Source organism: Bos grunniens, chromosome 11 (assembly GCF_055505025.1).
Source record: "Bos grunniens cultivar Pamir isolate PY7600 chromosome 11, Bosgru_T2T1.0, whole genome shotgun sequence".
Taxonomy (NCBI): domain Eukaryota; kingdom Metazoa; phylum Chordata; class Mammalia; order Artiodactyla; family Bovidae; genus Bos; species Bos grunniens.
This window is the reverse complement of record NC_141175.1, coordinates 75,859,285-75,874,883: the sequence shown is the minus strand read 5'-3', so window position 1 is coordinate 75,874,883 and position 15,599 is coordinate 75,859,285. Positions and strand designations below refer to the sequence as shown.

Sequence of the window (15,599 nt, the reverse complement as noted above, 5' to 3'; positions counted from 1 at the left end):
ACTCCATGGATCACCATTGTTGCAACTGAGTCTGCAGCTGCAAAGAAAAGAAAACAACCTGGAGACACCCCTTATTTGAAGAGGCCACTCTAATGGGAGTCCTCAGGAAAAGCCCCATATACCAGAAAAAAAATAGCAGGGTTTGGAAACAGACAGACAGGAGGGTAGTATGCAGACTTGCTTTGGGTTGGTCAAAGGAAGAACACCATAAAGCATTGATCTTTATGTGACCTGTGCCACAAACCTGTTCTTTTGCCCTGAAGCCAGCAGAAAGTAGACTGAATAACATCTTGTGTTGTGCTGTGCTTAGTTGCTCAGTTGTGTCCAACCCTTTTCAACCCCATGGACTGTAGCCCGCCAGGATCCTCTGTCCATGGGAATTCTCCAGGCAGGAATACTGGAGTGGGTTGCCATGCCCTCCTCAAAGGGGATCTTCACAACCCAGGGATCAAACCCAGGCCTCAAACATTGCAGGCAGATTCTTTACTGTCTGAGCTACCAGGGAAGCCCTGAGTAACATCTTTAAGAGGCTTGCTTTTTTTTCTGAATCAAGGTTTCAAATAGCACTGGAATTCAAACAGTTATGGCAGCCCTGTCACAATTACCTGAATGTGGACATCTCAGCAGGATGCTTAATGTCCAGATTGAAACCAGATAAATTTGGGGAAAGCTAAAAATCCTAGTTGGATGGAGACCATGAAAGAAAAGAAAAGCAGAATTGGTAGCAACTCCAGGCAAAAATGTGGCAGGATGAAGGAGAAAAAGGAAAGACATGGGGATCAAATGGGAAATATGCAAATCCTCCATTTCCAAAATAAACTTTTCACTATGTTAATATGGGGGATAGTATACTTCTTTCCACACCTCCACTGATCATTCCAAATAGAAACATGCACCTCAGTAAACCTAAGTGTCTTACATGGAGCCCATAGTAAGTCCTTCTATGTATGGGAAAAGAGTATGGGAGGAAATGTACTCACCAAATGGGGAGAAACCAGAACAATTTATGTTTATAATCAATATAGTTCATTATCCATAAATATTAACACACAACCAATGAATCCCTGACATTTGATAAAAATAAAACCAATGACACAAATAAGACAAAGGAGCAAGATGAACAAGTGGAACAACTAACCAGAGGAGTGAAAACATTTAATTAATGGAAGAGAAAAGCACATTTAAAAAATTCCAATTATGATCCACCGATTTAAATTAAATTAAATTTTAAGCAAATTGCATCTAAATAAATAAAAGCAGGCTGTCATCGTGTATCTTGTCAGATAATAAGAAAATGTTCTTAAAAATGAAAAATATACTTGCTTAAACACAAAGCCCGTAAAATAACTGTTCTACTAATCATGATTAGGGAAATATACCAAAATAAAGAACAAATACACAAAGCTTGAAAAAAATAACATGGAAAAATCCATCCTAAAAGAACAATATCTACTAATAAGAGGTCCAGGAAGGGAAAGCTGTGGAAATAGATGGGAAGGAATTATCAGAGGGGAAAAAATGAGCTAAGGTAAGTCCAAGAACATGTTCAAATTGAAAGGGTCTGCTAAGTGCTTAGGAAAATGAAATAATGGCTAATGTTTCCGGAGTTCTTTAAATGGGTTGTTTTAATTTTTGCAACAGTGCTATGATATATTTATAAGAGTCAAATGCTCATTATTTTGATAACTGAATAAAGTGAAATATTCAATTTTTAACTTACAGGAGGTTCCACAATTTAGGGGTACATTCAGCTCCAGAACATAGTCCTCTTAGTCACAAGTTGTGTATGTAGAGAGAAAGAAGGCTTACCCCTGGATAGATTGTTATGGGTATCAAAGTTAAAGAGATGATATTAAAAGGCTTGCATTGACCATATATGTTGCCAATGAAAGGATAAGAATCTGAAATCAGAATCTTAAATCACTGTTCTTGTTGACATACTTAATGCTGCTGTGGATTCTGAGCAAAAATGACTTAGCAGCCAGAAATTACTTCATGCCCAAGCAAACTATCAAGAAATTTAAGACAAAAACATATTTTAAAATCTGCAAAATCTAAAAAAATAGTTATCTCCTATGTACTATTTTTTAAAAACAAAAAGAAAAATCAATGCAGCAAAATTACAGACGAATCCAAGAAAGACATGGGATTTAATGAACAGAACTAACTTAGGGGTTCAGTGGACATCCAGAATTAGAGTTTTTTGGGAAAGCCAGAAAGCATTGATTTACATGAGAATGAAGAATATCTTCAAGAATAAAGTGAATTCTAATTACTGGAAAAGTAGAGGGTCTTAATATCTCTTCTACCAAAAATAGGAAAAATAGGCAATTAAAAACTTTGCAAAAAGTACAATGTGGTAAAATTATGGTTTTGCAAAAACAAACTATAATATTCAACACTTTTGAGCAAGTTTTTTGGAGCATTGAGTTAGAGAAATCACTGGATCTTGATGCTTGGACATTTTCAAGTGGCACAGATTTAGTGACATGAGATTATATTACTTTTCCTTCAGATACCAACCCTCATACTTCTTGGTTGTATGATTAATCACTCCTACACAATCATATAATGCATTCTAATAAATGGTATTCAAGGTATAGAATATAACTAAAGACACAAAGAAGACATATTTACAGAGAAGAATGTATATTATAAAACTTGGGCAATATTAAATGATAACATAGCTACAGAGTCAGGAGGTAATGAAAGGAAGGCATAGAGATGTGGGTATGCTAACTTCTCATCTTACAGTGTGGAAATCCAACTGATAGAGAATAAAGGTAGTAGATACAGAAATAGAGGGTTAAGAATATTACTGAACATATTAAGTGTTAACATGCGAAGAATTTAAAGTAAGTTGGAGAAAGAAGTGGGGAGAGGGTGGTAGAGTGTGTATAATTCATCATATTTTATGGATGAGAATCAATAGAATATCTAGAGGTGATCAGTCAAGAATTAAGAGCCAAAAAAAAAAAAAATCTTTCTCAGAAGTGGAGAAAGGAGGAACAGAGGCCAAAAAGGGGGATTTTGACTTTTCTTTTGAGTCTCTTCTGTATATACGTTTCATTCCTTTTCTGTGGATGCGTATATTACATTTCTAACTAAAATTTTTTTAAGGCGTGTAAGGACAGGTGCAAGAAGTAATGATTATATAGAGGCCAGCTTGATCACTCTATTTCTTGTGGCATAAGGATGCCAGTCACTCCTTTTGTTGGATATTTAACTCTTGAGACTTGCTATTGTCATTGAGTTTCACATATTTTAAATAGCAATTTAATTTAATAAAAATGCCCTGGAGAAAATGTAGAAAATTATGATTTAAGAAAATTATATCAGAAAATAGTAAATTTAAGAAGAAAATAATGCTGGACTATCATAAATCAATGATAAGGTTCTACATCAATACCAGACTGTTCCCTCTGCAATATCCACTGCATCCTTCTCAGTCTGGATTGAATTGGCTTCACTGGCTTTCCTTCAAAACCACTCTAGAAAATTAAGAAGGTTCTGACTCATGACCTTCTTAAGATTTCAGTCTACATAGAATTTAATCATGTACCACAGATAATTTTTTAAAATATATATATACATAGGTACTTTTGTTACTGTTCATGTATATTTTTTGAAAATAATCCAATATCTAAGACATATTACTTGCATCAGGTTGGTACAGTTGAAGACAAATAATGCATTTTGTGCTCGAGAGAATTATAAGAGTAAAGGTTTATTTGTGATTGTCTCAAAACAAGAAATAAATGCTAGACTGTCTGCAGTGCAAACCATGAATGAATGCTAACTGATTATAGGCTTATATATAAACAAACATACAAACATTCAGTAACATCTTCACTCACTTTTTTTCATGTGTTTGTATAATGATTTTATACCCATTAATTGTTTTAACAAACATTAAAAAATTAGATATTCACAGGTTTTAATTCTTCATTCTTCAATAGATTATTTTCCAGAGAAAATAAGATATAGTGCTTAATTGTGATACCTTTCTATAGTGTGTGGAGGAAAATAGCATGTTTCAATGATTGCTGTATAGTGATGCAGAGGAAAACATCTCAATATAAAAGTAAAAGATGTAGAGTAGTATGTATTAACAGTCTTACCAGAAATGTTTCTGGTTCTTTAGCTTACTGAGTGAATGACTGTTTCATCCTACTTGAAGTGGGGCTAGACAGCCTCTGAAAATGTGTCTACAAATTTTGCTGCGGCAGTGACCAAGGCAGAACCAGACAGAGAACTTATTGAAATAAAGAATTTCCAACAGATTGTATCTCCTTGGTGGAAATGTTCTGCCAAGTCCAAGGGGAAGATATGGGCCTTCTCTAAAGAATATAAATCATGGAAATAAATAATCCAATATCTCTAGCATTTGTACCCCATCAAGTCATCTCAAATGCCATACTCTTTTGTCTCATGTTTCTGTCATGTACACTACTTATTCTGACGATTTCTCACCTCGTTTTACTTCCTCAACTAGTAAGTGAAATGGAAAAGTAACAGGGGTAGAAAAAAAGGAAATAGAGTTAGTCAACCAGTTTCCAGTGCAGTTCATGTACAGAGCAATCAATTTCACAAAAACATATATTTTAAGATACATATTAAAATTATTACCAGAAGCAATGGATTTTCAGAAATGAAAGAAAGAGATGCTCTGGGTTCTGGAGATGGAAAATTCTCATAGCCTCCAAAATTAACAAGGCTTGAAAGAAAGTTTTGGTTTTTTTTTTTTTGTTTTTTTTTTAATTTTCTTTGGAGTATACTTGGTTTCGGAGAAGGCAATGGTACCCCACTCTAGTACTCTTGCCTGGAAAATCCCATGGATGGAGGAGCCTGGTGGGCTGCAGTCCATGGAGTGGTTAAGAGTCAGATACGACTGAGCTACTTCACTTTTACTTTTCACTTTCATGCATTCATGTCACTGGAGTGACAACCCACTCCAGTGTTCTTGCCTGGAGAATCCCAGGGACGGAGAAGCCTGGTGGGCTGCTGTCTATGGGGTTGCACAGAGTCAGATACAACTGAAGTGACTTAGCAGCAGCAGCATACTTGGTTTACAATATTGTGTTAGTTTCTGCTGTACAGCAAAGTAAATCACTTAGACATACATATGTAATCCAATCTTTTTTAGTATATAGGTCATTACAGAGTAATGAGTAGAGTTCCCTGTGCTATAACAGTAGGTCCTTGTACTCAGTCGCTTGCTGCTGCTGCTGCTGCTAAGTCGCTTCAGTCGTGTCTGACTCTGTGCAGCCCCAGAGACAGCAGCCCATCAGGCTCCCCCGTCCCTGGGATTCTCCAGGCGCTTAGTCATGTACAATTCTTTGTGGCCCCATGAACTGTGGCCTGCCAGGCTCCTCTACACATGGAATTTCCAGGCAAGAATACTGGAGTGGGTTGCTGTTCCCTACTGCAGAGGATCTTCCCGACCCAGGGATCAAATCCCCTGGTATCTCCTGCATTGGTAGGCAGATTCTTTACCACTAGTGCCACCTGGGGAGCCCAGGTCCTTATTGATTATCGAATTTTATATACAGTAGTGAGGCTTCCCTGGTGGCTCAGAGGGTAAAGAGTCTGCCTGCAGTGTGGGAGACCCGGGTTCAATCCCTGGGTCAGGAAGATCCCCTGGAGAAGGAAATAGCAACCCACTCTAGTATTCTTGCCTGGAAAATCCCATGGATGGAGGAACCTGGAAGGGTACAGTCCATGGGGTCGCAAAGAGCACAACTGAGTGACTTCACTCACTTTTAGTGTGTATATGTCAATTCCAATCTCTCAATTTATCCTCCTTTACCCCATGGTAACCACAAGTTTATTTTGTTATTTGTGATAGTTTTGTTATTTTAATAGTTTTAATATTTACAGTGTCGTGTTAGTTTCTTTATCATTTATTTATTTTTGTTGCATGGGGTCTTCACCTTCATTGCTGCGCATGGGCTTTCTCTAGTTGCAGCTATGAGGGCTGCTCTCTAGTTGTGGCGTTTGGGCTTCTCATTGTGGTGGCCTCTCTTACTGAGCAGCTCAGGCTCTAGGTACATAGGTTTCAGTCGTTGAGGCACATAGGCTCAGTATTTGTGGTTTGCGGGCTCTAGAGCATGGGCTCAGTAGTTGTGGTGCATGGGGTTAGTTGCTCCATGGCCCGTGATATCTTCCTGGATCAGGGATTGAACCCATGTCCCCTGCATTGGCAGGTGGATTCCTATCCACTGCGCCACCAGGGAAGTCCCAGAAGTTTGATTTTTACATCTAGGACTCTATTTCTGTTTTGTAGATAAGTTCATTTCTACCATTTTTTAGATTCCATATGTAAGCAATATAATTTAACATTGGTCTTCCTGTGTCTGACTTACTGTGACAATCTCTAAATCCATCCATGTTGTTATAAATGACATTATTTCATTCCTTTTTATGGCTGAGTAATATTCTATTGTATATATGTACCACATCTTCTTTATTCCTCTGTTGAGGGACATTTAGGTAAATTCTATATCCTGGCTATAATAAATAGTGCTGAAATGAGCATTGGGATGCATGTATCTTTTCAGATTATGGTTTTCTCCAGATATATGATCATGAGTGGGATTGCTGGATTATATGGTAGGTCTGTTTTTAGGTTTTTACAGAACCTTCATAATGTTGTCCATAATGTTGAACCAATTTTATTCCAACCAACAGTGTAGGAGGGTTCCCTTTTCTCCACATCATTTCTAGCATTTGCTGTTTATAGATTTTTTTGATAATCGCCATTTTGACCAGTATGAGGTGATACCTCATTGCGTTTTTGATTTGCATTTCGATGGTAACTAGTGATGTTGAGCATTTTTCATATGCTTTTTGGCCACATGCATTTCTTTTTTGGAAAATTTCTTTTTAGATCATTCACCCATTTTTTGATTGAGTTTGATTTTTATAATGATTTGAATAATGATACTTGTATATTTGTTGATTAACCTTTTGTTGGTTGCTTGGTCTGCAAATATTTTCTCCCATAATATGGATTGTCTTTTCAATGTTTTTATGGTTTTCTTTGCTGTGCAAAAAATTTTAAGTTTGATCAGGTCCCAATTTGTTTATTTTTGTTTTTTCATTATTCTAGGTGTGAATTGAAGAAGATATTGCTCCAATTTATATCAGAGAGAGTTCTGTCTGTATTTTATAGTATCTGGCCTTACATTTACATCTTTAATTCATATTGGGTCTATTTTTTGTATATGGTGTTAGGAAGTATTCTAATTTCATTCTTTTATATGTACCTGTCCAGTTTTCCCAGCACCACTTATTGAAATGACAGTTTTTTCTCCCTTGTATATTCTTGCCTCCTTTTTCATAGATTAGGTGACCATATGTACTTGGATTGATCTCCGGACTTTCTATCCTGCCCAGATCTGTATTTCTGATTTTGTGTCAGTACCATACTGTCTTTATTACTGGAGCTTTCAAGTGTCGTTTGAAGGCATGGATCCTGATTCCTCCAGCTCCATTTTCCTTTCTCAAGATTGGTTTGGATATTTGGGGTCTTTTGAGATTCCATACAAATTGTGAAATTTTTTGCTTTAATTCTGTGTAAAATCCTTTTAGTAATTGGATTGTTGTTGTGGTTCAGTAGCTCAAGTGTGTCTGATGCTTTCCAAACCCATGAACTGCAGCACGACAGGTCTCCCTGTCTCTCACCATCTCCTGGAGTTTGATCAAACCCATGTCCACTGAATTGGTGATGCCACCCAACCATCTCATCCTGTCATCCCCTTCTCCTCCTCCCTTCAATCTTTCCCAGAATCAGAGTCTTTTCCAATGAGCTGGCTGTTCACATCAGGTAGCCAAAGTATTGGAGCTTCAACTTCAGTGTCAGTCCCTCCAATGAATACTCAGGTTTGATTTCCTTTAGGATTGACTGGTTTGATCTCCTTGCTGTCCAGGGGACTCTCAAGAGTCTTCTCCAGCACCACAGTTCGAAGGCATCAGTTCTTCAGTGCTCAGCCTTTTTCATTGTCCAGCTCTCACATCCATACATGACTACTGGAAAAACCATAACTTTAACTATGCGGACCTTTGTCAGCAAAGTAATGTCTCTGCTTTTTAATATGCATTCTAGGTTTGTCATTGCTTTTCTTCCAGGGAGCAAGCATCTTCTAATTTCATGGTGGCAGTCACCATCCACATTGATTTTGGAGCCCAAGAAAAGGAAGTCTGTCATTGTTTTCGTTGTTTCCCCATCTGTCATAAAGTGATGGGACCAGATGCCATGATCTTAGTTTTTTGAATGTTGAGTTTTAAGCCAACTTTTTCACTTGCCTCTCTCACCTTCATCAAGAAACTCTAGTTCCTCTTCATTCTCTGCTGTGAGGGTGGTGTCATCTGCATATCTGAGGTTATTGATATTTCTCTGGGCAATCTTGATTCCAGATTGTGCTTCATCCAGCCCCAGTAATTGGATGGGGATTGCACTGAACTTGTTAATTGCTTTGGGTAGTACAGTCATTTTGACACTATTGATTCTTCCAGTCCCAAAACACAGCATAGCTCTCTATCCATTTGTGTCATCTTTGAATTGTTTCATCAGTATCTTAAATTTTTCTGAGTACAAGTCTTTCGTCTCCATAGGTAGGTTTATTCCTAGGCATTTTATTCTTTTTGATGCATTGGTAAATGAGATTGTTTCTTCAATTTCTGTTTCAAATATTTTGTTGTTAGTGTATAGGAATTCAAGAGGTTTCTGAGTATTAATTTCATATCCCTAAACTTTACCACATTTATTGATGAGCTCTAGTAGTTTTCTGGTAGCATCTTCAGTATTTTCTGTGTACAATATGATGTCATCTTTAAACAGTGACACTTATTTTCCAATTTGAATTCTTTTTATTTCTTTTTCTTCTCTGATTCCTGTGACTAGAACTTCCAAACTGTGTTGAATAAAATTGGTGAGAATTGACATCCTTGTTCCTGACCTTAGAGGGAATGCTTTCAGGTTTTCACTATTGAGAATGATGCTTTCTGTGGGTTTGTTGCATTTGGCCTTTGTTATGTTGAGGTATGTTCTCTCTAAGGCAACTTTCTGGAGAGTTTTTATCATAAATGGGCATTGAATTTTTTCAAAAGCTTCTCTGCGTGTGTTGAGATGTTCACATGGTTTTTATTCTTCAAATTATTAATGCAGTGTATCACATTGATTGATTTATGTATATTGAAGAATCCTTGTATTTCTGGGATAAATCCCATTTGATCATGGTGTATAATCTGTTTAATGTATTCTTGAATTTAAAGTGCTAGTATTTTGTTGAGGATTTTTGAATCTATGTTCATCAGTAATAGTGCCTTTTTCTTTTTTTGTGCTATCTTTGCCTGGTTTTGGTATCAGGGTAATTGTGGCCACATGGAAAGTGTTTGGGGGTGTTTCTTCCTCTGCAATATTTTGGAAGAATTTCAGAAGGATAGATGTTAACTCTTCTCTAAACATTTGATAGAATTCACCTGTGAAACCACCAGGTCCTGGACCTTTGTTTGGTTGGGAGTTTCAGTTTTAATATTTGTGATTGGTCTGTTCATAATTTATATTTCTTCCTGGTTCAGTCTGAGAAAATTGTACCATTTTAAGAATTTGCCCATTTCTTCTAGGTTCTCCATTTTATTGGTGTATGGTTGCTTGTAGTAGTCTCTTACAATCCTTTGTATTTCTGTGGTATGTGTTGTAACTTCTCCCTTTTCATTTCTGTTATTGATTTGAGTCCTCTCCCCCTCCCCCCCACTTTTTTTTTTTTGATGAGTCAGGCTAAAGATTTATCAATTTTATCTATCTTCTCAAAGAACCAGCTTTTAGTTTCATTGGTCTTTGCTATTGTTTTCTTGGTTTCTATTTCCTTTATTTCTGCTCTGGTCTTTATAATTTCTTTCCTTCCACTAACTTTGGGTTTTGTTTGTTTTTCTTTCTCTAGTTGCTTTACATGTAAAGTTAGGTTGTTTATTTGTGATTTTTCTTCTTTCCTGAGCTAAGATTGTACTGCTATAAACTTTCCTCTTAGAACTGCTTTTGCCATATCACCTAAGTTTTGTATCATTGTGATTTTGTTTGTACTTTTTGATTTCCTCTTTGACTCCTTCAGCGATCCATTCATTGTTTAACCTCTGTGAGTTTACTTTTTTTTGTTTTTTTCCCCTATGCTGCTGCTGCTGCTAAGTCACTTCAGTCGTGTCCGACTCTGTGTGACCCCACAGACAGCAGCCCACCAGGCTTCCCCATCCCTGGGATTCTCCAGGCAAGAACACTGGAGTGGGTTGCCATTTCCTTCTAATCTCATAGGGTTGTGGCTGTAAAATATGCTTGATATGATTTTAGTTTTCTTAAATTACCAAGGCTTGGTTTGTGATCCATATGTGATCTATCTTAGAGAATATTCCATGTGCACTTGAGAAGAAAGTATATTCTGCTGCTTTTTGATGGAATGTCATATAAATATCAGTTAAGTCTAGCTAGCCTAGGTGTCATATAAGGTTTGTGTTTTCTTATTAGCTTTTTGTCTGGATGATTTGTCCATTAATATAAGTGGGGTGTTAAAGTCCCCCACTATCATAGTGTTGCTTCCCTGGTGGCTCAGCTGGTAAAGAATCTGCCTGCAATGTGGGAGACCTGGGTTCAATCCCTGGGTTGGGAAGATCCACTAGAGAAGGGAACAGCTACCCACTCCAGTATTCTGGCCTGGAGAATTCCATGGACTGTATAGTCCATGAGGTCACAAAATGTCAGACACGACTGAGCCTCTTTCACTTATTATTGTATTACTGTCAGTTTCCTCTTTTGTGGCTATTAGCATTTGCCCAATATATTGTAGATGGTGACTGCAGCCATTAAATTAAAAGACATTTACTCCTTGGAAGGAAAGTTATGACCAACCTAGATAGCATATTCAAAAGCAGAGACATTACTTTGCCAACAAAGGTCTGTCTAGTCAAGGCTATGGTTTTTCCAGTGGTCATGTATAGATATGAGAGTTGGACTCTAAAGAAAGCAGAGTGCCAAAGAATTGATGCTTTTGAACTGTGGTGTTGGAGAAGACTCTTGAGAGTCCCTTCGACTGCAAGGAGATCCAACCAGTCCATCCTAAAGGAGATCAGTCCTGGGTGTTCATTGGAAGGACTCATGCTGAAGCTGAAACTCCAATACTTTGGCCACCTCATGCAAAGAGTTGACTCATTGGAAAAGACCCTGATGCTGGGAGGGATTGAGGGCAGGAGGAGAAGGGGATGACAGAGGATGAGATGGTTGGATGGCATCACTGACTCGATGGACATGAGTTTGGGTGAACTCCAGAAGTTGGTGATGGACAGGGAGACCTGGTGTGCTGCAATTCATGGGGTCACAAAGAGTCAGACATGACTGAGCGACTGAACTGAACTGAATATATTGTGGTTTTCCTATGCTGGGTGCATATATACTTATTATTGTTATATCTTCTTCTAAGATTTGTTCCTTGATCATTACTTCTTGTGTCTTGTAATTGTCTTTAAATTCTATTTTGTCTAATGTGAGTATTGCTACTCCAGCTTTCTTTTGATTTTAATTTGCATAGAATATCTTTTTCCATCCCTCACTTTCAGTCTGTATGTGTCCTAGGTCTGAGAAGGGTCTCTTGTAGACATATGCAGATCTTGTTTTTGTATCCATTTAGCCAGTCAATCTGGAGAAGGCAACGGCACCCCACTCCAGTACTCTTGCCTGGAAAATCCCATGGATGGAGGAGCCTCGTAGGCTGCAGTCCATGGAGTTGTTAAGAGTCGGACATGACTGAGTGACTTCAATTTCAATTTTCACTTTCATTCATTGGAGAAGGAAATGGCAACCCACTCCAGTGTTCTTGCCTGGAGAATCCCAGGGACGGGGGAGCCTGGTGGGCTGCCATCTCTGGGGTCGCACAGAGTCGGACACGACTGAAGCAATTTAGCAGCAGCAGCAGCAGCCAGTCTATCAGAGAAGGCAATGACAACCCACTCCGGTACTCTTGCCTGGAAAATCCCATGGACGGAGGAGCCTGGTAGGCTGCAGTCCATGGGGTCGCTAAGAGTCGGGTATGACTGAGTGACTTCACTTTCACACATTGGAGAAGGAAATGGCAACCCACTCCAGTATCCTTGCCTGGAGAATCCCAGGCACAGAGGAGGCTAGTGGGCTGCCGTCTATGGGGTCGCACAGAGTCAGACACGACTGACGCGACTGACAGCAGCTGCTAAGTCGCGTCAGTCGTGTCCAACTCTGTGAGACCCCATAGACGGCAGCCCACCAGGCTCCCCCGTCCCTGGGATTCTCCAGGCAAGGATACTGGCGTGGGTTGCCATTTCCTTCTCCAATGCGTGAAAGTGAAAAGTGAAAGTGAAGTCGCTCAGTCGTGTCCGACTCAGCGACCCCATGGACTGCAGCCTACCAATCTCCTCCGTCCATGGGATTTTCCAGGCAAGAGTACTGGAGTGGGTTGCCATTGCCTTCTCCTAGCAGCAGCAGCAGTCTATATCTTTTCGTTGGAGCATTTAATCCAGTTACATTTCAGATAATGTATGTTCCTATTGCCATTTTCTTAATTGTTTTTGGTTTAGGTCTTTTTTCCCCTTTCCTTTTTTGTTCTCTTCTCTTGTGGTTTGATGACCATCTTTAGTTTTGTGTTTGGGTTGGTTTTTCTTTTTTGTGTGTTTTTCTATTGTATTTTTTTGTTTGTTTGTTTAAATTTCCTATGATGTTCTGATATAGCATTCTCTCTCTCTCTCTTATATATATATACACACATACACACATACATACATACATCCAAGGTTGTTTTAAATTGTTGGTCTCTTAATTTCAAATGTAATTCCCATTTTCTGCATTTGTACTCTCCTCACGGTTGCTGTTTTAGATATTATAATTGTGTGTTGGTGATTTCCTACTATTACTTTGTTTGCTTTTACTAGTGAGCTTTCCAGTTTTTTATTTTCTTATTTCTAATTGTGGCCTCTTTTATTTCCCCCTGCCTGGAAAATTCCTTTTGCATTTGTTGTAAGATTTGGTGGTGCCAGCTTCTCTTGTTTTGCTTGTCTATAAACCTAGATGCCCATCAGCAGATGAATGGATAAGAAAGCTGTGGTACATATACACAATGGAGTATTACTCAGCCATTAAAAAGAATACATTTGAATCAGTTCTAATGAGGTGGATGAAACTGGAGCCTATTATACAGAGTGAAGTAAGCCAGAAGGAAAAGCATAAATACAGTATACTAACGCATATATATGGAATTTAGAAAGATGGTAACAATAACTCTGTATACGAGACAGCAAAAGAGACACTGATGTATAGAACAGTCTTATGGACTCTGTGGGAGAGGGAGAGGGTGGGAAGATTTGGGAGAATGGCATTGAAACATGTAAAATATCATGTAGGAAACGAGTTGCCAGTCCAGGTTCGATGCACGATGCTGGATGCTTGGGGCTGGTGCACTGGACGGCCCAGAGGGATGGTATGGGGAGGGAGGAGGGTTCGGGATGGGGAACACATGTATACCTGTGGCGGATTCATTTTGATATTTGGCAAAACTAATACAATTATGTAAAGTTTAAAAATAAAATAAAATTAGAAAAAAAAAAAAAAAAAGCTTTTGACTTCTCTGTTGAATCTGAATGAGAACCTTTGGGTTTTTCTCTTTCAGGACTCTGAATATACCATGCTTCTCTCATCTAGCCTGCAGAGTTTCTGGTGAAAAAATCAGCTAATAGCCTTATGGGGATCCCCTTTTATGTTATTTGTTGTTTTCTCCTTGTCGCTTTTAATATTTTTTCTTTGTATTTAATTTTTGTCAATTTGATTATTATATATCTTGATGTGTTCCCCCTTGGGTTTATCCTGTATGTGACTCTGCACTTCTTGGACTTGGGTGACTGTTTCCTTTCCTGTGTTAGGGAAAATTTCAACTAAAATATCTTCAAATATTTTATCAGGCCCTTCCTCTTTTTCTTCTTCTGGGACCCCTATAATCAAATATTGGTGTGTTTAATGTTATCCTAGAGCTCTCTCAGACTTTCTTTACTAGTGTATTTTTATTTCAGAATTTTTGTTATCTGTTTATTTTTTAAATCATCTCTTTATTAATCATTTCTTGTGTGATCTCTGTTGCCTGTGTTCTCTTTCTGAGATTTTCAATCATCTTTAGTATCATTACTCTGAATTCTTTTTAGGTAGATTGCCTATCTCTTCTTTCTTCAGTTGTTCTTGTGGGTTTTTATCTTGTTTCTTTGTCTGCAATATATTTCTCTGTCATCTCATTTTGTCTAACTTTCTGTGTTTGTCTAACTTTCTGTATTTTGTCTCCTTTCTGCAGGCTGGAGGATCATAGTTCCTGTTGCTTCTGGTGTCTGATTTCTGGTGGGCGAGGTTGATCCTGGGGCTTACGTAGTTTTCCTGGTAGGAGGGTCAGGAACCTACTCTCTGGTGGGTGGAACTGTCTTGTCCCTCTAGTGGGCAGAGCCATGTCAAGGGGTATGTTTGGAGGTGGCTGTGAGCTCCATTTGAATTCAGGCAGTCTGTCTTCTGATAGATGAGGCTGTGTTTCTAACTTGTTGATTGTTTGACCTGAGGCTTTCCAGCACCGGAGCTTGCAGGTTGTTTGGTGGACTGGGTCTTGGTGCTGAAATGGGGACCTATGGGAGAGCTTACTCTGATCAGCATTCCCCGGGACCTCTGATTAGCAGTGTCTTTGCCTCCATAGTCAACTAGAATAGACCTTTATCTCCTCAGGAGACCCCTCAAGCCCTCTGATGGGTCTTTCCCAGGCTTCTATAGAGGTACTGCTTTGTTCTGGGTCCTAGTCCATGTGAGACATTGTGTGCACCCTCTTAAGAGTGGTGTTTCTGTTTCCCCCATCCCTGTGGAGCTCCTATACTCAAGCCCTGCTGGGTTTCAAGGCAAAGTGCTCTGAGGCTTTTACTTTCAATGCCAGACTCTCAGACTGTCTTGGAGGGTTATTTTTTATGTGGAAGCATCTCTTTGTAGCCTGTGTGGGTTTATTTATTTATTTATTTATTTTTTTGGCTACAAGGACTGTTTTTAGGCTTCCCTGGTGGCTTAGTTGGTAAAGAATCTGACTGCAATGTAGGAGGCACAAGAGACATGGGTTTGATCCCTAGGCAGGAAAGATCTCCTGAAGAAGGAAATGGCAACCTGTTCCAGTATTCTGGCTTGGAAAATTCCATGGACAGAGGAGCCTGGCAGGCTACAACCCATGGAGTCATAAAGAGTCAGACACAGCTGAGAAAATGAGCACACACACAGGGATGTTTTTATTATGAATGATTGCCACCTCTTTCCTCAGTGTATGCTAGCCATTATCCTCCTGATAGGAGGTATGACCGGTGTTGTGGTAACCAGAACCAGAACTGAATACTGAACAGGGCACCCCTTTTGCTCTGATGGTATCACTGCCAAGTCAGGGGTGGAGTCTGCTCCCTAGTTGTTGGAATAGAGGCCCCCAGATCTGTTTCTTAGCTGTGTTTCTGATCTGGAGTACAAGGTAGGTGGGATTGGAGCACTACCAATGGGAGGGAAGCCACTGAGTATTCCTCTTCTGGAGCTA

At 38.9% G+C, this 15,599-nt stretch overlaps 1 protein-coding gene across 2 annotated transcripts in view; it reads left to right on the top strand.

Moving 5' to 3' along the window:
• Positions 1-15,599, top strand: part of LOC147363332 (uncharacterized) — a 791,043-nt gene that overhangs the window by 710,145 nt on the left and 65,299 nt on the right. The gene's annotated exons all lie outside the window — the stretch shown is intronic.